Source organism: Phoca vitulina, unplaced genomic scaffold (assembly GCF_004348235.1).
Source record: "Phoca vitulina isolate PV1807 unplaced genomic scaffold, GSC_HSeal_1.0 scaffold51, whole genome shotgun sequence".
NCBI lineage: Eukaryota > Metazoa > Chordata > Mammalia > Carnivora > Phocidae > Phoca > Phoca vitulina.
In genome coordinates, this window is record NW_022589754.1 from 3,362,193 (window position 1) to 3,388,127 (window position 25,935).

The following is a 25,935-nucleotide window of genomic DNA, read 5'->3' on the forward strand; positions in this document are numbered from 1 at the left end:
CCAAAAATAAGGGTAACTACTATGAAGGGATAGAATATGACTCTAAAACTGAAAAATAAAAATGTTTTTTTTTAAAAAAGGGATTGTTAAGATGTTGGTTGAAAAAGGGAAAAAGAAAAATTCAAGAAAAAAAAACAAAGATAGTTTAAAAATTTAATTTTGAAAGACTAAAGAATCATGGTAAAAAAGCCATAAATTCTATGTGCAGTATTCCCCTAGCACTGGAGTGCTGCTGTTCTCATTGATCGGTAATCTTGATCTTGGCTGGCTGTTCTTGCTGATCTTCTGGGGGAGGTGCCTGTTGCCCTGTTTCCCAAATGTCTTTGCTGGAGGCAGAATTGCCCCACCCTTGCCTGGTCTGGGCTAAGTAATCTGCTCGGGTTTGCTCTTGGGAGCTTTTGTTCCCTGCAAGCTTTCAGTACAGCTTTGGAGCATGAGAGTGAAAATGGCAGCCTCCCAATCTCCGGCCGGGAGGAGCCGAGAACTCAGGGCCCCACTCCTCAGTGAGCCCCCAGAGAAAAGCAGTCAATCACTTCTGTCTCCCCGGTCTCCAGCCACACTCCATGCTCACCCGGCCTGTGACCAAGCATTTCTATCTCTGGCACCGGACGTGGTGTGGAGTCTCCAAACCCAGCAGATCTCTGTGGTGCACTCCCGCACCGCTCCTCCCGGGGGAGGAAGGGGAGTCTCTCCGGATCTGCCTCTTTTTGGGTCCCTGCTGGAGGAGCAGTGGCCCGACTGTGCCACAGATGATGGTTTATGGCAACCCTGAGCTGAGAGCCTACTCCTCGGCTCCATCTCTGCAGCCAGCTTCCCCGCTCTGATACCTGGGAGCTCTGCCGCACTCAGGCACCCCTGGTCTTTCTGTGACCCCAAGGGTCCTGAGACCACACTGTCCCACGAGGGTTCCACCCCCTGCTTAGTCACTAGAGCGATGTCCCTCAGGGGAGCCGACTTCTAAAAGTTCTGATTTTGTGTGCCACTGCTCTATCACTTGCCAGAAGCAGCCGATGGAGGCCCCCTCCCCTGCCATCTATCCTCCCGAATATCGCCTCGGATTCACTTCTCTGCACGTCCTACCTTCCAGAAAGTGGTCGTTTTTCTGTTCAGAGAGTTGTTGCTATTCTTTTCTTCGATCTCCTGTTGAGTTCATAGGTGTTCAGAATGGTTTGATCCCTATCCAGCTGAATTCCTGAGACCAGACGAAATCCAGGTCTCCTACTCCTCTGCCATCTTGCTCCGCACCTCTAAGATTTCTTTTATGAATGGAATCATGTGGTACTTATTTTTCTCATTCTTATTTCACTTAACATAATAACTTCTAGGTCCACCCATGTTTTCTGAAATGGCAAAATTTCATCATATTTATGGCTGTGTAATATTCCATTTTATATATTGCCACATCTTATTTTTACAAAATTTTATTTATTTATTTGAGAGAGAGAACACAAGTGCAAGTTGGGAGTGGGGCAGAGGGAGAGGGGGTGGGAGAAGCAGACTCCCCTCTGTGAGTGGAGCCCAATGAGAGGCTTGATCCCAGGACCCTGAGATCATGACCTGAGCCAAAGTCACACACTTAACTGAGCTACCCATTTATGCATTTGTCTATTAATAGACACTTAGGTTGCTTCCATATCTTGGTTGTTATAAATAATGCTGAAATAAACATAGTGGTGCCTATATATTTTCAAATTAGTGTTTTCCTTTTCTTTAGGTAAATACCCAATAGTGGAATTAGTGGATCATATAGTGTTTCTATTTTTACTTCTTTGAGGGACCTCCAAAATGTTTTCCACAGTGGCTGTACTAATTTGCATTCCTGCCAACAGTGTACAAAATTTCCTTTTCCTCCACATTGTCACCAACTATTTCAAATTCTTGTCTTTTTTTTTTATTATTATACAATAGGCTGAAAAACAGTCTCGTCAATATATGATGCTGGGAAAACTGGACAGCTCCATGAAAAAATAAAATTGTACCACCTTTTAACACCATACACAAAACTAAAAATGTATTGAGGGCCTAAATATGAGACCTAAAACTATAAAAATCCTAGAAGAAAACACAGCAGTAATTTCTCTGACATTGGTTGTTACATTTTTCCAGATATGTCTCTTAAGGCAACGAAAACAAAAGGAAAAATAAACTACATTAAAATAAAAATATTTTAAACAGAAAAAGAAACCCTCAATAAAACAAAAAAAGACAACCTACTGAATGAGAGAAAGCATTTGTAAATGATATATCTGATAAGGGATTAATATTCGACATATATAAAGAACTTATACAACTCAGCACCCCCAGAAAACAATCTAATTTAAAAAATGGGCAGAGGACCTGTATAGACTTTTTTCCAAAGAAGACATATAAATGGCCAAGGGGTACATGGAAAAGACACTAAAAATCACTAATAATCAGGGAAATGCAAATCAATGCCACAATGAAATATCACCTGACACTTATTTGTATTTATTTTATTTTTATTTTATTTATTTTACGTAATTAATTAATTTTGTTTTATTTATTTTATTTATTCCTCACCTGCTAAGCATCATGGAAGTATCGAGTAAGACCTCCATGCTATCCAAAACACTGAATTGGTTTCTTGCTTGAACACTTATTGCTAGGAAAGAGCACCAATGGAGTACCACCTCCCAAACTATAGGTAGTGGAGTAAAATTTCACATTTAATGGGAAAATAAAATGGATCAACAAATCTCAAAAGCAAAGAATAAACCTCACACTGAGAAATTCACCCTAGTAAATGTGGTATTTCTCCTACCTTATAAGTGCAACTTCCCCCTTTTATTTTTAAACTTGGTATTTTCCACTCCTTTTCATCTGTTTATCTTTTTACCTTAACCTTTATAAGAAAAAAGGTTTTCTTCTGTGCCCCTTACTGAAATTTTTCCATAGGTCAGTGATAGTCTAAATACAGTTAGTATTTTTTTTTTTTTTTTTTTTTACTTCCTAGTATGTGCCCAGTAATGTGGAGCAGCATGGTATTATTTTTGAATTGTGCTTCTCAAAATCCAAGAACATTCCAAGGTATTATATCAGAAACAACTTGAGAGTGAGTTGTAGGGGATGAGTGGAAGGGGGGAAAGTGTAACTAAGTAGAAGGAATCTGAGTCACCAAATCTGTTGAATTAGGGGAGGCCTGATTTTTATCTGTTTCATGCATTGGTCTTCTGTGTTAGATACTTTCTTAAAGAAAGGGCTCCACTACTAAGGAAACAGGTGAAAATTACTGATATTGTGGAAAAAGCAAGCATGGACCTTGGAGCCAGACAAATCTTAAATCAAATTTTAGTTTGAATTTTGTGGCTTAGAGTCTATCTGTATATCCTTGGGTAAACTTAAACACTCTAAGCCACCGAATCCTTATTTCTGAATTGGAGACAATATTTACCTCACAGCATTTCTCATGGATTAAATTAAATATATTAACACAAATAAAGGCACATATAACAGTATCTGGCATACACTGGTGGTAAATACATGTTAGTTACCAAAGTGTTATGGTGGATAGACAAAAAAATAAATCAATATTTTCATTCACAGAGAGCTTATATTCCACCTAGGATGACAAATCAATATACCTTAGAAAATTAAAATAGAAGTCACTATTGTATGGGGGTGTCTATAAGAATAGTATTATTTCTGAGGAGACAGAGCTACATAAGCCAGAATAATTAAAGACTTCATGGAGAAGGCTTGCTTTAAATAATTTAGGTCAGTGGTTCTCAGCCATCATTATGGAGATGAATTAAGTAGGGAGTTTGATATGTGTGTGTGTATATATATATATATGATATACATCTATATGATAATATATACATGTATATATGTGTATGTGTGTATACATATATGTGTGTATATATGTATATATGTGATATACATATATATGATAGCAATATATATATTAGAGATATATCACAGATATATATCACAGATATCATAGATATATATATCAAAGATATCATTAATCTAAATAAAATATCCATCACTAGTAGCCCAATAGGTACTCATCCAGTGATAGTGGGAAGTACAGGCAATATGGTAGAGGAGAATATTGAGCAAAAGGAATACTTTTATTAAGCTTTTTATTTTAATTCCAATATAGTTGATATACAGTGTTATATTAGTTTCAGGTATACAATATGGTGAAAGCAACAATTCTATACATTACTCAGTGTTCATCATGATAAATGTATTCCTTAATCCCCATCATTTATTTCACCCATCCCCCAACCCGCCTCTTTTCTGGTAATCATCAGTTTGTTCTCTGTAGTTAAGAGTCTGATTCTTGTTCCTTCTCTCTCTCTCTTTTTCCTTTGCTCAGTTGTATGGTTTCTTTTTAAAAATATTTAATTAATTTATTTATTTGACAGAGAGAGAGAAAGAGAGAACACAAGTAGGCAGAGTGGTAGGCAGAAGGAGAGGGAGAAGTAGGCTCCCCGCTGAGCAAAGAGTCCAATGTGGGACTCAATCCCAGGACCCTGGGATCATGACGTGAGTCAAAAGCAGATGCTCAACTGACTGACCCACCCAGGCACCCCTGTTTTGTTTCTTAAATTCCACATATGAGTTAAATCATACAGTATTTGTCTTTCTCTGACTGACTTATTTCACTTAGTATTATACTTTCTAGTTCTACCTATGTTGCTGCAAATGGAAAGATCTCATTTTTATGGCTGAATAATATTCCATTGTACATATTTATCACTTCTTTATCCATTCATCTATTAATGGACACTTGGGTTGCTTCCATAATTTGGCTGAGGTCAGCTTAGAGCATCTTATAGTGTCATATTGTTCAAAAATAAGAATAATAACAACAGTTATGAGGGAACATGTGAAAATGACAGAGGAGGTGACTTAAGAGTTAGCAATGTTCAAAGCTGGGACAATTTGAGCAACAAAATAAATAATGATAGCAAAGACAAATCAGTTCTGTTTAGAATAATAATTACAACTTGAATAAAAGATAATTAGAGCATTTTCTAATGGCACATTTAAATTCAGACTCCTCTCATTGGTTATACTATACTCCTTCTATTTAGTTTGTTGCTATTGATGAAATATATTTTGATAAAAAAAATCCACAAAAGCTTCATTTCCTTACTTCAGATTTTTTGGATATAAGACTTAGGCTCCTTAATTGAAAATAAATGTTAAGAGGATAATACAGAACACTTAATAGAGTGCCCAAAGAGAGTATGTACTATCCAGATCTATATACAAACAGCAAGGACTAAAGTCATCCTGCAAATACCTGGTAAACTCAATCATATAAATTTTGTATATTTATGGGCTCATAATCCTTATCAACACATATATCGCATTTGTTCTAGTCTGGTCAATAAAGATAGAATATTTAATAAAGGAGGACAATCTGTTTAAGGAATAAACTAGATTTACAGGTATTGTTTCTAAAGGATTGCAGTCAAATTTCTGTTCATAATAATGCCTAACTAAATAACTTATATTTGTAACTCAATTTTCTAGAACAACACCAGCTTGGAGGCAAAAAATAAAACCTTAATAAATATGATAAAGCTATATTTCTCTGAATATGGTTCCACCTCAATTTCAGGAGCCCATTTCAACTTTCGAGACAATCTTTCAACTATTTATGGGTAATGCCAAGAATGACATGCTGAAATCCATAAACTTAAGCCACTTGACTCCCATATAGGATTCCATTTTTTTCTCTCCTGCTTTATCTCTTGTGTATGATATCTGCTGCTTATGATACCAGTATCTCCACCCACAATGTTGATTTCCCAGGTCAAAAGTGACAGTGTTAAAGTGTGCTGATGCTGGAAGTCAAAGATATTAAATGTTGCTATCAGATGATGCTGTCAATGCAGCTGCTAGTACCCCTACTACTGAATATTCCACTCTTCCTTTGTGGTTTCTAATGCCCTGAAGTGATTTTAATGAAATAATTACTTTAAATTTTACTTTTTGTAATTTATTGATATACATATCAGTTAAATGAATATTTATAAGTAGTAGGTACTACATGAGACAATGAGATACAATATTAAACCAAAACTGACATAGTTTCTGCCCTCATTAAGCAACATACTAGTGGGGGAGATACATGATAATAAATGAGATACACAAATAAATGACAAATTACAAGTATGATAAAGATTCTGAAAGAAGACTGGTGCTATGAGAATATCAAGTGGAAAGGAGATCAGAAAAGTTTTCCTTGAGGAAGTGACATGAAATCAAAGGAAGTGGTGGTGGTGGTGGTGGTGGGTGAATCTTCAGGCAGATTCCTTATCCTACAATTCAGACTTACTGAAGAATTATTGGAACAAGTCTCTGTATATAAAATAGCCTCTCTCATCCTATGTTTGACCATTGTCCTTTGTCAATATTTTATGTCTTGTCTATCTCTTTCCTTGGGATTACTTTTTTCCCTAGTAAGATTTTCAGTCTCTCATGAAAGTAGACTCAAGGTCAGTCTGCACCATAAGCCTTCAATCAATGCATACCTGAATCCTAAGTTGAACACAATGAGTTTCTCGAAGTGAAGACCCTTACCATCTATTGAGAAGAAATTTAAGATACTTACATTATTTGTTCATCTGCATTTAAAATGTTTTATCTTACTTTATATTAATTTGGGATTTTCAAAAGACATAGTATTATTCTTATTCAAAGCATCAATAGAAATTATAATAAGATACTATTTTTTTCTATCTATCTAGCTTTCTTCAAGAGCTGTATATGAACCTGTAGAGAGCTGCATGTGGCTCCAGGATCACAGGTTGATAGTTGAGAATTACTGAGTTCAGTTCTCCTTATTAAGCCTAGAAAGGCAAAATTGTTATGCTTATCCAGTTATGGAAGGAAGTCCACGGCTCGTTCTTACTTGCTTTCTAATAATCTGAATTGCACTTCAGTCATCCTGCTACATGGCAGTTGAAAGAAGTTACTTTTCCAAGTGATTTTTGGCAGTAAAAGTCCCTGTCTTAAGAAAGCTGGAATTAGATGTTCTTCGAAAGCTTGGCTATTTCCCCAAGTTACTTCTTCCAGAACATCCATATCCTAATGGCATCTTTTGCCCCTAGAGAAATCAACCTCCTTTTTCCTGTGCAAATTGAAGTTTTTGTGTTTAAATTTGTATAATAAATAATTGTGCAGAAGGGATAATACTATAAAGAATCTTCCCTCATGTACGCATTACACAACTTGAAAAATTCTCAACATTCTGTTGTTTTATTTCCCTTATGTTTTGATGTTTAAAAAGTCAGACACTTATATTAGATTCTTTTAATTTAAGTAACATCCTGTAATAGAAGTGAGTGCTCAGATATAATCATCCTTGTTTCAGAACAGAGAAGCAAAAGTTAAATGACTTGCATATGGTCATAGCATTACAGCAAAGGTGAAATTAGAACTTTGGACTCTTGATTACCTTTCTCTTTCTCTTTATTTGTATTTCAAATCAGATTGTTTCTCTCCTCAAAGAAAAGAGGGCTGATTCCAATTTCAGAGAGTTATGAAAATTCTCATTGCTCTTTGAATAAAAAATCATTTAATCTGTCAGATATAAGATCTTAATTTTTATAATAGCATCTGCTATATCCAGCTCTTCAAGGAGTAAAACTTTCTGAGTTCAGCATTTGATCAAAAAAGTTTGTTGCCAGTCTGTATCCATGTCTTCTGTTGAGGTGGTTATTCTGTGCTCCATTTGACAAAATCTGACTTTAGCAATTCCATGCCCATAAGATTGCCTCCCAGATATGGTTTCAAATTTTCCAGTACCTGTTTGAACTGGTCTCCTAAGACTCTCAAAGCTTGGCTTGCATTCTAGGCTCCTAGTTAGACTGTCTTCTTTTGCTTTCTTCAGTCTGACTTCCCAACACATAGTACACTTTGTTAGCTATCTGGTCTACTGCTTGGACTGCCCTTTCAGGCTATTCACAGTGAAATTCACAGTAATTGCCAGAATGTTCACTTCATAATCTTCAGTGCATCTGCAGTTTTCTCACTCAGCCTCTAAAAGTGGCAGCTTTACATTTTCAGTTTAGACTACGGTAGAATACAGGGACAAGTTGTGCCAAAAAAAGCAGACTAAAGAAAAATATCCATAAAATATTACTGTTAGGGTGATTCAGAGCCCTTGTATCTCTCTGCCTTTAATAGCAGAAATCCCTTAGGGCTATCGACTCATCTCTGTCACCAATTCCTAATTGTAATCATTGCCCGAGATAGAAGACAACTCTAAAAGCTTCATCATGTATTGTGCCCCCCTTGCTATTAATCTGGTGCCACTCTTGGCCCATAGTTTGGCTAACTGCATTCTTATCTTCATTTCCTATGTGTGAATCCTTGCTTTAGTACCCCTCTCCTTTTAGAATTAAAATCCTGACTCACTTATTTGAAATTCTAGAGTTCTTGCCCCTGGACCTCAGATGAATACTTGGGACTTTGCTGCCTACTGACAGAATTTCCATGAGCTAATTATCTGGACTTCAGAGTTTCACAGCCAATTTGATTTTCTTTACTATGCTAGCACTATTAGCTGTAAATAATAATAATGAATGAAAATAGATAATAGTAATTGAAGGATAACTATGTGCTAAGGTCTACTATATGCATTTTTAGAAGTTTTTATTTAAAAACAAATAAGTAAACATACAGTATTATATTAGATTCAGGTATACAATATAGTGATTCAACACTTCCATACAATACCTGATGCTCATTAGAAGTGCTTTCCTTAAACCTCATCACATTTTTAACCATTCCCCCCACCAACCTCCCCTCTGCTAAATATCAGTTTATTCTCTATAGTTAAGAATGAGTTTCATGGTTTGCCTCTCTCTCTCTTTTTCCCCTTTGCTCCTTTGTTTTAAGTTCCACACCTGAGTGAAATATACCATATTTGTCCTTCTCAGACTGACTTACTTTACATAGCATAATACTATCTCCATCCATGTTTTTGCAAGTGGCAAGATTTCATTCATTTTTATGGCTGAGTAATATTCCATTCTGTATATATACCACATTTCTTCATACATTTATCAGTCAGTGGACATTTGGGCTCCTTCCATAATTTGTCTATTGTAGATAATGCTACTATAAATATCAGGGTGCGAGTATCCATTTGGATTAGTATTCTTGTATTTTTGGATAAATATCTAGTAGACCAATAGCTGGATCATAAAGTAGTTCTATATTTAACATTTCGAACAAACTCCGTACTATTTTCCCCAGTGGCTCCACCAGTTTGCATTCCCACCAACCCCGTAAGAGGGTTCCCATTTCTCCATATCCTCACCAACACTTGTTGTTTCTTGTTTTGTTGAATTTAGCCATTCTGACAGGTATGAGGTGATATCTCACAGGAGATTTGATTTGTAGTTCCCTAATGATCAGTGATGTTGAGCATCTTTTCTAGTGTGTGTTGTCCATCTGTATGTCTTCTTTGGAAAAATGTCTATTCATGTCTTCTGCCAGTTTTAATTAGATGATTCTTTTTTGGGGTGTTGAGTTTTTTTTTTTTTTTTTCTAAACATTCTTTTTAATTTTTATTAACATATAATGTATTATTTGTTTCAGGGGTACAGGTCTGTGATTCATCAGTCTTACACAATTCACAATGTTCACCATAGTACATACCCACCCCAATGTCCATCACCCAGCCACCTCATCCCTCCACTCCAGCAACCTTCAGTTTGTTTCCTGAGATTAAGAGTCTCTTATGGTTTGTCACCCTCTCTGGTTTTATCTTGTTTTGCTTTTTTCCTCCCTTCCCCTATGGTCCTCTGCCTTGTTTCTCAAATTCCACATATCAATGAGATCATATGATAATTTTCTTCTCTGATTGACTTATTTCGCTTAGCATAATACCCTCTAGTTCCATCCATGTCATTGCAAATAGCAAGATTTCATTTCTTTGATGGCTGCGTAATATTCCATTGTGTATACATATATCACATCTTCTTTATCCATTCATCTGTTGATGGACATCTAGGCTCTTCCATGTTTGGCTATTGTGGACATTGCTGCTATAAACATTGGGGTGCATGTGCCACTTCAGATCATTACATTTGTATCTTTCTCATAAATATCCAGTAGTGCAATTGCTGGGTCATAGGATAGCTCTATTTTCAACTTTTTGAGGAACCTCCATACTGTTTTCCAGAGTGGCTGCACTAACTTGCATTCCCACCAACAGTGTAGGAGGATTCCCCTTTCTCCACACTTCGCCAAAATCTGTCCTTTCCTGACTTGTTAAATTTAGCCATTCTGACTGGTATGAGGTGGTATCTCATTGAGGTTTTGATTTGTATTTCCCTGATGCTGAGTGATGTTAAGCACATTTTCATGTGTCTGTTGGCCATTTGGATGTCTTCTTGGCAGAAATGTATGTTCACATCTTCTGCCCATTTCTTGATTGGATTATTTGTTCTTTCGGTGTTGAGTTTGATAAGTTCTTTATAGATTTTGGATACTAGCCCTTTATCTGATATGTCATTTGCAAATATCTTCTCCCATTCCATTGGTTGTCTTTGGTTTTGTTGACTGCTTCCTTTGCTGTGCAAAAGCTTTTGATCTTGAAGAAATCCCAATACTTCATTTTTGCCCTGGCTTCCCTTGCCTTTGGCGATGTGTCTAGGAAGAACTTCCTGTGGCTGAGGTGGAAGAGGTTGCTGCCTGTATTCTCCTCAAGATTTTGATGGATTCCTGTCTCACATTTAGGTCTTTCACCCATTTTGAGTCTGTTTTTGTGTATGGTGTAAGGAAATGGTCCAGTTTCATTCTTCTGCATGTGGCTGTCCAATTTTCCCTACACCATTTGTTGAAGAGACTGTCTTTTTTCCATTGGACATTCTTTCTTGCTTTGTCGAAGATTAGTTGACCATAGAGTTGAGGGTCCATTTCTGGGCTCTTTATTATGTTCCATTGATCTATGTGTCTGTTTTTGTGCCAGTACCATACTGTCTTGATGATTATAGTTTTATAAGAGGGCTTGAAGTCCAGAATTGTGATGCCACCAGCTTTGCTTTTCTTTTTCAACACTCCTCTGGCTATTCGGGGTCTTTTCTCATTCTATACAAATTTTAGGATTATTTGTTCCATTTCTTTGAAAAAAGTGGATGGTATTTTGATCGGGATTGCATTAAATGTGTAGATTGCTCTAGGCAGCATAGATATTTTCACAATAATTTTTCTTCCAATCCATGAGCATGGAACGTTTTTCCATTTTTTTTGTGTCTTCCTCAATTTCTTTCAGGACTATTCTATAGTTTTCTGGGTACAGATTTTTTGCCTCTTTGGTTAGATTTATTCTTAGGTATCTTATGGTTTGGGGTGCATTGTAAATGGGATCTACTCCTTAATTTCTATTTCTTCTGTCTCATTGTTGATGTATAGAAATGCAACTGATTTCTGTGCATTGATTTTATATCCTGCCACTTTACTGAATTCCTCTATGACTTCTACCTGTTTTGGGGTGGGCTTTTTGGGGTTTTCCACATAAAGTATCATATCTGCAAAGAGTGAGTGTTTGACATCTTCTTTTCTGATTCTGATGTCTTTTATTTCCTTTTGTTGTCTGATTGCAGAGGCTACAACTTCTAGTACTATGTTGAATAGCAGTGGTGATAGTGGACATCCCTGCCGTGTTCCTGACCTTAAGGGAAAAGCTCTCAGTTATTCCCCATTAAGAATGATATTTGCTATGGGTTTTTCATAGATGGTTTTTATGATATTGAGGTATGTACCCTCTATCCCTACATTATGAAAAGTTTTAATCAAGAAACAATGCTGTACTTTGTCAAATACTTTTCTGCATCTATTGAGAGTATCATATGGTTCTTGTTCTTTCCTTTATTAATGTATTGTATCACATTGATTGATTTGCAGATGTTGAACCAAACTTACAGCCCAGGAATAAATCCCACTTGGTCATGGTGAATAATCGTTTCAATGTACTATTGGATCCTATTGGTAGTAATTTGGTGAGAATTTTTGCATCCATGTTCATCAGTGATATTGTTCTGTCATTATCCTTTTTTGATGGGGTCTTTGTCTGGTTTGGGGATCAAGGTAATGCTGGCCTCATAAAATGAGTTTGGAAGTTTTCCTTCCATTTCTATTTTTTGGAACAGTTTCAGAAGAATAGGTATTAATTCTTTAAATGTTTGGTAGAATTTCCCTGGGAAGCCATCTGGCCCTGGGCTCTTCTTTTTTGGGAGCTTTTTGACTACTGCTTCAATTTCCTTACTGGTTATGGGACTGTTCAGGTGTTCTATTTCTTCCTGATTGAGTTTTGGTAGTTTATACGTCTTTAGGAATGCATCCATTTCTTCCGGATTGTTTAATTTGCTGGCAAAGTGTTGCTCATAATATGTTCTTATAATTGTTTGTATTTCTTTGGTGTTGGTTGTGATCTCTCCTCCTTCATTATTTTACTTATTTGGGTCCTTTCTCTTTTCTTTTTGAGAATTCTGGTCAAGGGCTTATCAATCTTATTAATTCTTCCAAAGAACTAGCTCCTAGTTTCATTGATCAGTTCAACTGTTCTTTTGGTTTCTATTTCACTGATTTCCCTTCTGATCTTTATTATTTCTCTTCTCCTGTTGAGTTTAGGCTTTATTTGCTGTTCTTTCTCCAGCTCCTTTAGGTGTAGGGTTAGGTTGTGTATTTGAGATGTTTCTTGTTTCTTGAGAAAGGCTTGTAATGCTTTATACTTTCCTCTTAGGACCACCTTTGCTGCATCCCAAAGATTTGATCAGTTGTGTTTTCATTTTCATCTGTTTCCATGAATTTTTTAATTCTTTTTTAATTTCCTGGTTGACCCATTCATTAGTAGGATGCTCTTTAGCCTCCATGTATTTGAGTTCGTTCCCACTTTCCTCTTGTGATTGAGTTCTAGTTTCAAAGCATTGTGGTCTGAAAATATTCAGGGGATGATCCCAATCTTTTGGTACCAGTTGAGACCTGATTTGTGACCTAGGATGTGATCCATTCTGGAGAATGTTCCATGGGCACTAGAGAAGAACGTGTATTCTGTTGCTTTGGGGTGGAATGTTCTGAATATATCTGTGAAGTCCATCTCTTCCAGTGTGTCATTGAAAGCCTTTCTTTCCTTGTTGATTTGTTGCTTAGATGATCTGTCCATTTCAGTGAGGGGGGTGTTAAAGTCCCCTACTATAATTGTATTATTGTCAATGTCTTTCTTTGATTTTGTTATTAATTGACTTATATAATTCATTGCTCCCATGTTAGGGGCATAAATATTTACAATTGTTAGATCTTCTTCTTGGATAGACCCTTTAAGTATGATATAGTGTCTTTCCTCATCTTTTATTATAGTCTTTGGTTTAAAATCTAATTTTTCTGGTATAAGGATTGCCACCCAGCTTTCTTTTGATGTCCATTAGCATGTTAAATATTTTTCCACCCCCTCACATTAAATCTGGAGGTGTCTTTGGGTCTAAAGTGAGTGTCTTGCAGACAGCATATCAATGGGTCTTGTTTTTTTATCCAATCTGATACCCTGTGTCTTTTGATTGGGGCATATAGCCCTTTTACATTCAGGGTAACTATTGAAAGATATGAATTTAGTGTCATTGTATTGCCTGTAAGGTGACTATTACTGTATTTTGTCTCCGTTCCTTTCTAGTCTATGTTACTTTTAGGCTCTCTTTTTGCTTATAGGACCCCTTTCAATATTTCTTGTAGGGCTGGTTTCGTGTTCACAAATTCTTTTAGTCTTTGTTTGTCCTGGAAGATTTTTATCTCTCCTTCTATTTTCGATGACAACCTAGCTGGATATAGTATTCTTGGCTGCATATTTTTCCATTTAGAGCCCTGAATATATCATGCCAGTCCTTTCTGGCCTGCCAGGACTCTTGTGGATAGGTCTGCTGCCAGTCTAATGTTTCTACCATTGTAGGTTACAGACCTCTTGTCCTGAGCTGCTTTCAGGATTTTCTCTTTGTCTCTGAGACTCTTAGGTTTTACTATTAGATGTCAGGGTGTTGACCTCTTTTTATAGATTTTGAGGGCAGTTCTCTGTGCTCCCTGATCTTTTTTTTTTTTTTTTTAGATTTTATTTATTTGACAGAGAGAGACAGAGCGAGAGAGGGAACACAAGCAGGGGGAGTGGGAGAGGGAGAAGCAGGCTTCCCGCTGAGCAGGGAGCCCGATGCGGGGCTCGATCCCAGAACTCTGGGATCATGACCTGAGTCGAAGGCAGACGCTTAACGACTGAGCCACCCAGGCGCCCCTGTGCTCCCTGATCTTGAATGCTTGTTTCCTACCCCAGATTAAGGAAGTTCTCCACTATAATTTTCTCCAATATATCTTCTGCCCCTTTCTCTCTTTCTTCTTCTTCTGGGTTCCTAATTATTCTAATATTGTTTTGTCTTATGGTATCACTTAGCTCTCAAATTCTCCCCTCCTGATCCAGTAGTGGTTTATCTTTTTCTCAGCTTCTTTATTCTCCATCATTTGGTCTTCTAGATCACTAATTCTCTCTTCTGCCTCATTTATCATAACAGACCCTCCACTTTTGATTGCACCTCATTAATAGCCTTTTTAATTTCAACTTGGTTAGATTTTATTTCTCCAGAAAGGGATTCTCTGTATCTTCTGTGCTTTTGTCAACCATAGCTAACATCTTTACAGTTGCAATTCTAAGCTCTAGTTCTGACATCTTACTAATGTCTGTATTGGTTAGGTCCCTGGCAATCGGTACTGCCTCTTCTTTTTCTTGAGGTTAGTTTTTCCATTTTGTAATTTTGTCCAGAGAAGAATAGATGAATTAGAGAACAAAATGCTGAAAGTGTAACAACGACCCCAGAAAAATATTCAGTAAACAAATCAGAAGAGGCCCTAATCTGAGGGGAAAAGAAAAAAGAAAAAGAAAAAGAAAAGAAGAATATGTTCAGACTGGTGAAGAGAACAGAGCCACACACTAGATTTTGGGTGTATTTTGGTCTGTTAGAAGAAACTGCCTCCCAAAATTTTTAAAAAATTAAAAACTTATATATATGTAAAAATGAGGCTAAATACAATGAAGGGATGGAATATGACTGTAAAAATGAAAAATAAAAAAAGATTTTAAGAAAGGAATTGATAAGAAGTTGGTTGAAAAAAGAAAGAAGAAAATTTTTTTTAAAAAAAGAGAGAATGTGATCAGGCGGGAGATTAGAACAAAGCCATACACTAGATTTAGGGTATATTTTGGTCTGTTAGAAGAAACTGTATCCCAAAATTTTAAAGAAAGAAAAAAAAATATATATATATATACCAAAAAAATAAGGTTAAATGTATACACACACACACACACACACACACACACACAAATAAGGTTACATACAATGAGGGTATAGAATATGACTGTAAAAATGAAAATTAAAAAAGATTTTAAGAAAATAATTGATAAGATGTTGGTTGAAAAAAGGAAAGAAAAAAATTTTAAAAAAAAGAAATAGAAAAGGAAAAAATAGAGAAAATTTTTAAAAATTAACTTTGAAAGACTAAAGAATCACGGGGGAAAAGCCATGAATTCTATGTGCTGTATTCCCCTAGCACTGGAGTTTTGCAGTTGTCATTAATTGGTAAACTTGTTCTTGGCTGGATGTTCTTGCTGATCTTCTGGGGGAGAAGTGATTCTCTTGCAGTGATTCTCAAATGTATTAGCCTGAGGCGGAATTGCACCACCTTTGCCAGGGGATGGCTAAGTAATCTGCTCAGGTTTGCTCTGGGTTGCTTCTGTTCCATGAAAGCTTTCCATACAGCTTTGGAGGATGAGAATGAAAAAGGTGGCCTCCCAATCTCTGGCCCCAGAGGAGCCAAGAAATAGGGGCCCCACTCCTCAGTGAGCCATCAGAGAAAAGCAGTCAATCACTCCTGTCTCTCTGGTCTCCGGCCGCCCTCCATGCTCACCCTGCCTGTGACCGAGAGTTTCTATCTCTGGCACACAACCCTGTTTGGAGTCTCCAAACCCAGCAGATTCCTGTGGTGCGCTCCCGTGCTGATCCTCCCTGGGGGAGGAAGGGGAGTCTGCCCGGATCTGCTACTTTTTGGGTCCCTGCTGGAAGAATAGTGTCCCAACTGTGCTGTGGATCATGGTTTATGGCAACCCCGAGCTGAGAGCCCACTCCTCAGCTCTGTCTTTGAAGCTGGCTTCCCTGCTCCAATGCCTGGAAGCTCTGCCTCACTCAGGCACCCCCAGTCTTTCTGTGACCCCAAAGGCCCTGAGACCACAATGTCTCAGCGAGGGTTCCACCCTCTGCTTAGCTACTGGAGTGATGCCCCTCAGCAGGGCAGACTTCTGAAAGTTCCAATTTTGTGCTCCACTGCTCTATCACTTGCCTATAGCCGGCTGATGGTGGCTCCCTCCCCCATGGTCTATCTTCCCAAATATTGCCTTGGATTCATTTCTCTGCACGTCCTCCCTTCCAGAAAGTGGTTGCTTTTCTGTTCATAGAATTGCTGCTATTCTTTTCTTTGATCTCCTGTTGAGTCCCTAGGTGTTCAGAATGGTTTGATAACTATCTAGCTGAATTCCGTGGACCAGAAGAAATTTAGGTCTCCTACTCCTCTGCCATCTTGCTCCTCCTCCTTGGGGTGTTGAGTTTTATCAGTTCTTTATATGTATTGGGTATTAACCCTTTATCAGATATGTCATTTGTAAATATTTTCTCCCATTTTGTATGCTGCCTTTTAGTTTTGTTGATTGTTTCCTTCACTGTCTAGAAGCTTTTATTTTGATGAAGTTCCAACAGTTTATTTTGCTTTAGTTTCCTTTGCCTTAGGAGACATACCTAGAAAGAAGTTGCTATGGTCAATGTCAAAGAGGTTACTGTGGATGTTCCCTTCCAGGATTTTTATGGTTCAGTTTTCACAGGTAGGTCTTTACCCATTTTGAATTTATTTTGGTATATGGTGTAAGAAAGTGATCCAGTTTCTTTCTTTTGCATGTTGCTGTCCAATTTTTCCAACATGATTTGTTCAAGAGACAGTCTCATCCCCATTGGATATTCTTTCCTGCTTTGTTGAAGATTAATTGACCATATAGTTGCAGATTCATTTCTGGGTATTCAATTCTGTTCTATTCATCTATTTTGTGCCAGGACAATTCTGTTTTGACCATCACAGCTTTCAAATATACCTTGAAGTCTGGAATTATGATGCCTCCAGCTTTGCTTCCTTTTTTTAAGGTGACTTTGCCTATTTGGGGTCTTTTGTGGCTCCATTCAAATTTTAAGATTGTTTGTTCTAGCTCTAAGAAAAATGCTATTGGTATTTTGATAAGGATTGCATTAAATGTATAGATTGCTTTGAGTAGGATACACATTATAACAATATTTGTTCTTCTATTCCATAAGCATGTAATGTCTTTCAATTTCTTTGTATCCTCTTCGTTTCTTTCATCAATATTTTATGGTTTTCTTTTTTTTTTTTTTTAAAGATTTTATTTATTTGACAGAGAGAGACACAGTGAGAGAGGGAACACCAGCAGGGGGAGTGAGAGAGGGAGAAGCAGGCTTCCCGCGGAGCAGGGAGCCCGATGCGGGGCTCGATCCCAGGACCCTGGGATCATGACCTGAGCCGAAGGCAGACGCTTAACGACTGAGCCACCCAGGCGCCCCTTTTATGGTTTTCTGAGTACAGATCTTTTGCTCCTTTGGCTAGGTTTATGTGTAGGTACCTTATTGGTTTTGGTGTGTTGTAAATGGATTGATTCCTTAGTTTCCCTTCCTGTTGCTTCAATATTTTATTTATTTATTTATTTATTTATTTATTTATTTTTCAAGTTTTTATTTAAATTCCAGTTAGTTAACATATAAGTTTCAGAAGTAGAATTTAGTGATTCAGACTTACATATGACACCCAGTGCTCCTCACAACAGGTGCCCTTCTTAATACCCACCACCCATTTAGCCCATACCCTATGCACATCCCCTCCATAAACACTCAGTTTTTTCTCTATAAGAGTCTGTTTCATGGTTTGCTTCTTTCTTTTTCTTTCCTTTTATTAATCTGTTTTGTTTTTTAAATTCCACATATGAGTGAAATCATGTGGTTTTATCATTCCCTGACTGACATATCTCACTTAGCATAATACACTCTAGCTCTATGCACTACATTGCAAATGGTGAAACTTATTTCTTTTTAATGGCTGAGTAATATTCTATTGTTTATATACCACCTCCTCTTTATCCATTCATCAGTTAATGGATATTTGGGCTCTTTCCATAATTTGGCTCTTTTTTTTTTTTTTAATTTTTTTTAAAGATTTTATTTATTTGACAGAGAGAGACACAGCAAGAGAGGGAACACAAGCAGGGGGAGTGGGAGAGGGAGAAGCAGGCTTCCCGCCGAGCAGGGAGCCCAATGCGGGGCTCGATCCCAGGACCCTGGGATCATGACCTGAGCCAAAGTCAGACGCTTAATGACTGAGCCACCCAGGCGCCCCTCTTTTTTTTTTTTAATGATTATTTGAGTTGAGGGTTTTTTTTTTTTTTTTAAGATTTTATTTATTCGTAAGAGACAGAGAGAGAGAGAGAGGCAGAGGGAGAAGCAGGCTCCCCGCTGAGCAGGGAGCCCAATGCGGGACTCAATCCCAGGATCCTGGGATCATGACCTGAGCCGAAGGCAGACGCTTAACCATCTGAGCCACCCAGGCGCCCCCATAATTTGGCTCTTATTGATAACACTGCTATAAACCTTGGGGTGCATATATCCTTTTGAATCAGTATTCTTGTATCCTTTGGTTAAATACCTAGTAGTGCAATTGCTGGATCATAGGGGAGTTCTATTTTTAACTTTTTGAGGAACCTCCATACTATTTTCAAGAAGGGCTGCACCAGTTTGCATTCCCATCAACAGTGTAGGAAGGATCCTCTTTCTCTGCATTCTTGTCAACACCTGCTGTTTCCTGTGTTGTTAATTTTAGCCATTCTGACAAGTGTGAGATGATATTTCATTGTAGTTTTGATTTGTATTTTACTGATCATCAGTAATGTTGAGCATCTTTTGTGTCTGTTGAGCATCTTCTGTGTCTGTTAGCCATCTGTAAGTCTTCTTTGGAAAAATACCTATTCATGTCTTCCATTCATTTTTTAACTGGATTATTATTTTGGGGAGTTGTTGAGTTTGATAAGTTCTTTATATGTTTTGGATACTAACTCTTTATAAGATATGCCATTTGTAAATATCTTCTCTCGTTCTGAAGTTTGCCTCTTAGTTTTGTTGATTTTTTCCTTCACTGTGCAAGAAGTTTTTACCTTGATGGAGTCCCCATAGTTCATTTTTGCTTTTGTTTCCCTTTGCCTCTGGAGTCAGGTCTAATTAGAAGTTGTTACGTCTGATGTCATAGAGGTTGTGCCCATGTTCTCCTCTAGGATTTTGATGGTTTCTTGGCTCACATTTGGTCTTTCATCCATTTTGAATTTATTTTTATATGGTGTAAGAAAGTGGACCAGTTTCCTTCTTTTGAATGCTGCTATCCAGTTTTCCCAACACCATTTTTTGAAGAGACTGTCTTTTATTCCATTGGATGTTCTTTCCTGCTTTGTGGAAGATTAGTTGAACATATAGTTGTGATTCCACTTCTGGGTTTTCTATTCTGTTCCTTTGATCTATATGTGTTTTTGTGCCAGTACCATATTGTCTTATCACTATGGCTTTGTAATATAGCTTGACATCTGGAATTGTGATGTCTCCAGTTTTGCTTTCTTTTTCAAGATTACTTAGGCTATTTGGGGTGTTCTCTGGTTCCATACAAAGTTTCAGTTTATTTGTTCTAGCTCTGAAAACTAATGGTGGTATTTTGATAAGAATTGAAGTAAATGTGTAGATTGCTTTGGGTAGTATAGACATTTTAACAATATTTGTTCTTCCAATCCATGAGCATGGACTGTTTTTCCACCTCTTCCTGTCTTCTTCAATTCGTTTCATAAGTATTCTATAATTTTCAAAGTACAGATCTTTTACCTGTTTTGTTAGTTTAATTCCTATGTTTCTTATGGTTTTTGAGGCAATTGTAAATGGGATCAATTCCTTAATCTGTCTATCTGCTGCTTCATTATTGATGTATAGAAATGCAACAGATTTCTGTATGTTGATTTTGTATCCTGCAACTTTACTGAATTTGTCTATCAGTTCTAGCAATGTTTTGGTGGAGTCTTTTGGGTTGTCTACATAAAGCATCATGTCATCTGTAAATAGTGAAAGTTTGACTCCTTCCTTGCCAATTTGGATGCTTTTTATTTCTTTTTGTTGTCTGATTGCTGAGGCTAGGACTTCCAGGACTATGTTAAACAACAATGGTGAGAGTGGACATCCCCTGAATTTTTCCTGACAATAGAGGAAAAGTTCTCAGTTTTTCCCCATTGAGGATGATAATACCTGTGGTCTTTCATATACAGCCACTATGATGTTGAGGTATGGTCTCTCTATCCCTATTTTGTTGTGGGGTTTTTATCAAGAATGCATACTGTACTGTGTCAAATGCCTTTTTTGTATCTGTTGAGAATATCATATTGTTCTTTTCCTTTCTTTTTTAAATTTTGTGTATCACATTGACTGATTTGTGAATATTGAAACACCCTTGCAGTCCAGGAACAAAGCCCACCTAACTGTGGTGAATGATTCTATTAATGTACTGTCAAATTCAATTTCCACTATAATTTGCTCAAAAAAAACCTTCTGCCCCCTTTGTCCCTCTCTTTTTCTTCTGGGACTCCTATGATATGAATTTTATTGCTTTATGAAGTTGCTGAGTTCCCAAAGTCTGCATTCATGATCCAATATTTTTCTTTCCTTCTTGTTTTCATCTTCATTATTTTCCATAATTTTATCTTCTACATCATTTAATTATTCTTGTGCTTCTGCCATCCTTGTGGTCATAACAACCAGTTTCAAATTTCAGTTGAAGCGTGGTTTTTTTTTTTTTTTTTTTTTTTTGCCTGATTAGCTTTTGGGTCTTTTATCTCTGTGGTAAGGGATCCCCTGGTGTTTTCTGTGCTTTTCTCAAGCCCAGCTAATATCCTTATGATTATTGTTTTAAATTCTGCATCAGGCATATTACCTAAATCTGTTTCAATTAGAACGCTGGTTGTGAAATTTTCTTGTTCTTTTTGGGGGAGATGAATTCTTCTGTCTTGGCATTCTGTTTAGGTCTCTGTCTTCTGTATGTTAGGGAAACTTGCTATATTTCCTACTCCTGAGAGTAATGGCTTTATTAAGATGAGTTTATATACTGTCCAGGGCCTTGCACTTCAGGAAGTGTTTCTGGTGTATGCTGTGTACACTCTGCTGCTGTATTTTGGCTGATGTTTCCCTCAGGTCAGTCCTCTGCAGAATTTCTCCTTGCCTGCAGTGGGGAGTGTTTGGACCTTGGCCAGAGTGTGTTAAGTTTTAACTAGGTGTGCTCTGGTCTGATTGTTAAAAAAAACCTGATGGTATATCCACTGAATCTTTGTAGTGCTCTATGCTCAGTTGATGTGGTGTGTGTGAAGGGTGTGGGTTGTGCTGGTCTTCTTGGGGAGGGGCCTGCTGCTGCTCTGGTTCTTAGGAACACTGTCTTAGTAAAACAGAACTTGCAGAGTGCAGCAGGGTAGGGCTTGCTATAAATGATTCAGGCCACCACTGTTGGAGCTGTGCTGCTTACTGATATTAGTTTATGCTGAGGGGTGGGAGGAGGGAAGAGAACCAGCCCTTTCCTTAGTCCCCAGAGAGGAGAGTTTGCACCTGCTGCTATCCAGGAAGCCCTCCCAAAAGAGCAAACAATCTCCCTTCCTGTGTCCCAGCCATCCCTTACATCCCTGCTTACACCTGGTTTGTGTCTGAGCTGTCTGCCCACCTAGCAGTAGAGTACACCTGAGTTTTATTCCAGGCAGGCTGGCTGAGTTTTAAAACTCTAAACTTTAGGGACCAGGCATGGTGTGGGACTGTGCTGGTCCTCTGCAGGAAGGTCTAGCTATGCTGGTTGGTGCTGGTTTGTTCCAGAAGGGCAGTCACACCAAAATTCAGAAGCTTGGATTTGGAGTAAAGTGCAGCAAAAAGCCAGTGCCCAGGTTAGCCACCCTCAGCAGGGATGCATAATGGTGCCCATGGGCTTTTTTGTCCCAAGAGAGGCAATGCCACCTCTACCCGATGCACTCCAAGATGTGGGAACTGTCTCTCCCAGTGCATCCCAGGGGATCCTCAGATCATGCCATCCTGCTCTAAGGCTCTCTGCCCTCCTCCACAGGAGGATGCTGTGCCTGACCAGGTTCCACACCAGCCACAGCACGGACCTCTAAAACTCCAGATTTTGAGCTCTGCTTGTTGTAAAAATTTACAAAAATCAGCTCCTCTGGGTTTTCAAGTCAATGGTTCTGGGGAAATATTTTCCTGTGTGATCTCCCTTTGCACTTCTCTCTCTTTCTCTCCTCTCTTCCTGATCACAACACCTGCAATCCTTTTCTCCCCCAAATCATGTCTCCACACCTTCTTCCTTCCACAATGTGGCCTCTTCTTTCCCTCTAGTTGTGCAGTTTATTCTCTCAGTGCTCAGATCGATTTCTTGGGTGTTCAGAATGATTTGATATCTATCTAGCTGTGTTCAAGGGATGAGGGAAGCTTAGGGTCCTCCTACTATTCTGCCATCTTAGCTCCTCCTCCCTTTTTGCTGCATCATTATTGGTGTATAGAAATGCAACAGATTTGTGTCATTGACTTTGTATCCTGTGACTTTATTAAATTTGTTTATCAGTTCTAGCAATTTTTTTTGGTGGAATCTTTTGGGGTTTCTATATAGAGTATCATATAATCCATAAATAATTGAAAGCTTGATTTCTTTCTTGCTTATTTCAATGTCTTTTATTCTTTTTGTTGTTGTTATTGTCTGATTGCTGTGGCTAGGATTTCCAATACTATGTCAAATAACAGTGGTGAGAGTGAACATCCTGGCTTGTTCCTTACAGTAGAGGAAAAGTTCTCAGCTTCTTCCCATTGAAGATATTAGCTGTGATTTTTGTTTTGTTTTGTTTTGTTTTAATGTAGCCTTTATTATATTCAAGCATGTCCCCTCTAACTCTAGAATGTTGAGGGTTTTTATCATGAATGGATGCTGTATTTTGTCAAATGCTGTTTCTGCATCTATTGAAATGATCATATGGTTTTTATGCTTTCTTTTATTCATGTAGTGTATCACCTTGATTGATTTGTGAATAACAAACTACCCTTGCAGCCCAGGATTAAATCCAGCTTGATGCTGGTGAATGACATTTTTAATAAACTGTTGGATTTGGTTTGCCAGTGTTTTGAGAAGTTTTGTATCCATGTTGTCAGGGATGTTGGCCTGTAGTTCTCTTTTTTAGTGCTGTCTTTATCTGGTTTTGGTATCAGTGTAATGCTGGACTCATAGAATGGTGTTGAGTTTTCCTTCCATTTCTATATTTTGGAATAGGTTGAGAAGAATAGGCATTAACTCTTCTTTAAATGTTTGGTAGAATTAATCTCTGAAGACATCAGACAATGAACTTTTGTATCTTTGGAGATTTTTTTTTTATTACTGATTCCATTTTTTTGCTGGTTATTTGTCTGTTCAAGTTTTTTCTATTTCTTCCAGTTTTTTGGTAGTATATATGTTTCTAGGAATTTTCCCCAATTCTCCCAGGTTCTCCTATTTGTTGGCATATTGTTTTTTATAATATTCTTTTAAAATTGCATTTCTGTGGTGTAGTTTGTTATTTCTTATCTGTCATTGTGATTCTATTTATATGGGTCTTTTCTCTTTCCTTTTTGATAAGTCTGGCTAAGGGTTTATCAATTTTATTAATTTTTTTTTTCAAAGAACCAGCTCCTGGTTTCATTGATCTGTTTTACTGCTTTTAGGGTTTTTTTCCACATTTCTATATCATTTATTTCTGCTCAGATCATTATTTCCTTTCTCCTGCTGGCTCTGGTCTTCATTTGTTGTTCTTTCCTATGTCCTTTAGGTATGAAGTTACGTTGTTCATCTGAGATTTTTCTTGCTTCTGAAACTATATTCTTCCCTCTTAGGACCATTTTTGCTGCATCCCCAAATATTGGACCATCATGTTTTCATTTTCATCTGTTTCCATGTATTTTTTAATTTGTTGTTTGATTTCCTGGTAGATACATTCATTCTTTAGTAGTATGTTTTTTAACTTCTTTGTATTTGTGTTATTTCCAATTTTTTTCTCTTGTGGTTGACTTCTAGTTTCATAACATTATGGTCCAAAAAGTTACATGTTATATTTTCAATCTTTCTGTGTTTGTTGAAGCCATACTAGTGACCTAGTATGTGTTCTACTCTGGAGAATGTCGCATGTGCACTTGAGAAGAATTTGTATTCTAATGCTTTAAAATAGAATGTTTTAACTGTTAAGTACATCTGTTTCAGTGTATCATTCAAAAGCATGGTTTCCTTGTTGATTTTCTGCTTAAATGATCTGTCCATTGATATAAGTGGAGTGTTAAAGTCCCCTAATATTATTGTATTACTGTCAATTGCTTCCTTTATGTTTGTTATTAATTGCTTTATATATTTGGGTGCTCTCATTTTGGGTACATAAATATTTACAATTGTTAGATCTTCTTGTTGCATTGTCCCCCTTACTATGATATAGGGTACTTCTTTGTTGCTTGTTACAGTCTTTGTTTTAAAGTCTAGGTTTGTCAGATATAAGTATTGTTACTCTGGCTTTCTTTTGACATCTGTTTGCATGATAATTGTTTCTCCATTCCCTCACTTTCGATCTGCAGGTGCTTTTAGCTCTAAATGAGTCTCTTATAGGCATCATATACACGGGTCTTGTTTTTGTTTTTTATCCATTCTGACACCCTCTCTTTTGTTTGGAACATTTAGTCCATTTAACTTCATACTAATTATTCATAGATATGTATTTAGTGCCATTTTATTACTTGTTTTGTGATTGTTAATGGAGATTTTTTTGTTCCTTTCTTGTTTTTTTCTTCACATTTGGTCTTTCCTTTCCATTTTAAAAGTCTCCTTTAATATTTCTTGCAGGGCTGGTTTAGTGGTCATGAACTCCTTTATTTTTTGGTTGTCTTTATCTTTCCTAATCTGAATAGAGCTTTACTGGATAAGATATTCTTGGCTGCAGATTTTTCCCATTCAGCACTTTGAATATATCATGGTACTCCCTTCTGGCTTCTCACATTTCTGTTGAGAAATCTTCAGCTCACCTTATTGTTCTTCCCTTGTAAGTTAAGGAATTCTTTTGTCTTGATGCTTATAAGATTTTTTTTTTCTTTTTCACTATATTTTGAAAACTTAATTACAGTATGTTGTGGGGTGGTCTGCTTTTGTGGATTTTTGGTGGGAGTTCTCTGTGCTTTCTGGATCTGGCCATTTGTTTCCATCCCCAGATTAGGGAAGTTTTCAGCTATTATTTCTTCAAATATATTTTATACCCTCTTTTCTCTTTCTTCCTCTTCTGGGAATCCTATGATATGAATATTATTAAGTTTGGTGGAGTCACTGAGTTCCCTAAGTCTATTCTCATGTTGCATTCTTTTTCTTTCTCCCTTTTGTTCAGCTTCTTTACTTTCCATTACTTTGTCTTCTAGGTCACAAATTCATTCCTGTGCTTATTCCAGCCTGCTGTTCACTGGACGAAGCCTGTTTCCAATCTTATGTTTTGCATTCTTCATCTATGATTGATTTTTTTTAACTCTTTTGTCTCTGTGGTAAGGGCCTCAATGGTGGCTTGCTTGTTACTTATATCTGTTTCACTTAGATCTCTGGCCTTGGCCTTGTCTTTTTCTTTCATTTGGGATAAATTCTTCCATTTTGGCTTTTTTTCTATGCCTCTGCTTTCTTTTGTATGTTGGTAAACCCAGTTCTGTCTCCTGCTCCTGAAAGTAATGGCCTTATGAAAAAGAGGTCATGTAGTGTCCAAGGCCT